This window comes from Centrocercus urophasianus, unplaced genomic scaffold (genome assembly GCF_019232065.1).
Source record: "Centrocercus urophasianus isolate 14NV4802_14NV808 unplaced genomic scaffold, USGS_Curo_1.0 seq_13, whole genome shotgun sequence".
In the NCBI taxonomy this organism is placed as follows: Eukaryota; Metazoa; Chordata; class Aves; order Galliformes; family Phasianidae; genus Centrocercus; species Centrocercus urophasianus.
In genome coordinates, this window is record NW_024884475.1 from 32,377,800 (window position 1) to 32,379,916 (window position 2,117).

Genomic DNA, 2,117 nt, shown 5'->3' on the forward strand with positions numbered 1-2,117 from the left:
CCGCCCCCGCGCCGCCTCCCGCCGCCCGCCCCCGCCGCGCCCCGCCCCGTCCTCCCGGGCCTCCCCCGCGGCGGCACCGGGCTGCCGGAGCGGAGCGGGGCGGCCCCGGGAGGAGAGGCCGGGCTCCAGCCCCGGCTGGGCAATAAGAGCGAGGGCCTTGCGGCGGGTGGGACAGGCTCGTGGCCGCTGACAGCGGCGCCGGCGGTCGCGAACGGCCTTAACGAGCACGAAGGCAACGAAGAGACGACGGCCGAGAGCAGCTCTCCGCGGTGCGGTTCGGGAAGCCCCCACCTCGCAGCCACCGATGCGGGGAGGGCTGCGCGAATCCCGGCCCCGAGCACGCGTAATCTCCGCGCCTCCGCCCGGACCCGCCGGAGAAGCCTCCCGCTACGGCCCCGCGCCCTCCCCGCAGCAGTGCCCGCCCCGTCCTCCCCCCCCTCCGGGGCTCAGGTGCCGCCGGCCCGTGGGACAGTTCCTCCTCCTTCCTCCCCTCCCTTCATTCCCCCCTCCGGGGTCTCTCCGCCCGCTGATGTTCGCACCGTTCCTCGCAATGGCACTTATCGCCGAACGGCACATATTCCTTTGGCGGGCTGTTAGTAAAGAAGGTTAAATTAATTTACATTCTGCTCATTATCTGCCGTTTAAATGACGCGTTTTTATCCCCGAGATTTGGCAGCGAATCTCTTTCCTCAGACCCCACAGCGTTTCGGCGGAGACAACGCTCTTACATTTGTAGTGGATTTTAATCTGATAAGACTCTAATTTGCTTAAGTCTCTTAAATAGGGGGTTTAAAATGATTCTAGCCGTTTTCTTATTGAATTTCCTCTAATTCCCCCAAGATCATAAAGTATATGTGTAAAGTAAATATTTCCTCCCTCCGCACCGGCAGCCGATGACCTATAACTGAGTCAATACGAAGCCGGCTCCGCTCCGCGCAATTTGTTTACCGATCCTGTCCCCGCACCCTTCCCAACCCTCGCTACCGCTGTCGGACCCCCCCGGTGCGGACCCGGCCCTGCGTCCTCCGCTCCCACCGGGGGGAGGGGAAGCAGATCCCCAAAAGCGAGGGGGTTTAGGCTCTTCCCCCCTCCTACAGCCCCGCACCCGGCTGGGAGGGGAGCGGGCAGGCGGCGTTAGTTGTCATGGCGACCATAAATCACCTAAATCCAAAAATACCCACCTAGAAGCTGAGATGAAGCTTTTATTTCCCAAGCGAAATAATATTTTAGAAGCTGTCAGCCAACCGAAAAACAAGCTCATTGTAGGCACCCAAGCCATATATTAGCGCTAAAGGTTCCAATTAAAATGTCAAAAGTCTTTTTTTCTTTTCTTTTTTTAAACTTTTCCTTTCCCTCTGGCAGCTCCCATCCCTTCTCGGGCCCGCACTCCTCGTTGCGGGGCCGCCCCAAAGCCCAGCCCGGGGTGCCGGGCGCAACCCCTAATAATAGAGACCGGGGAACCTTTCCTTCTCCTTTTGCTATTCCTTGGTTGTATTCGGTTTATTTTTATCTTATTCTGAGTGTTATTTTGCCCCCTTCCCTCCTCCCCACCCACCCACCTCCCGCAGGTCTTTACTTTCCCACTTTTCCTTTATCTCCCTATAGGATCGTTGTGTAACCCTCTCCCCGACCGACACCTCGGGGTTGCGCAGTCCCGCTCGCTTTACCGGCTGCTCCCCTCCCTTGTTGTCTCCCGCCTATCTCGGATTACCGCGTATTCTCCTCGATGAAGAGCCATTAATTACCCATTCAGTCAATATTAGGAAGACTACAGAGCTTTTTACATAGGATTAAGAAGACATCAGATTGTTCCATTAGTATATTCCTCCTCACGAATAAGCTTTCCTTATACATTTCGTTTTCCCTGGAGTGAGGCTAACAACTGCTGCATATATTATTCTCACGCGCCGGCGGGGAAGGAAAAAAATAAACCACAATTGATGCGACAGCCGAAACGCGGTATCAAACTTTCGGGTGAGGGGTCTGTCCCCGTCCGGCAGCGGGGGGAGGCGGGGCCACAGCTCACACCGGGCACCTTCCGTGGGGCTGGGCGTAAGGCGGGATCACTGCTCCATTTTTAACTTTTTTTTTTTTTTTTTTTTTTTTTTTTTTTTAAG

General features: G+C 56.5%; 1 protein-coding gene across 1 annotated transcript in view; it reads right to left on the bottom strand.

Annotated features, from left to right (window-relative positions):
* PITX2 (paired like homeodomain 2) overlaps positions 1-2,117 on the bottom strand; it is a 10,961-nt gene that overhangs the window by 4,540 nt on the left and 4,304 nt on the right. The window lies entirely within an intron of this gene.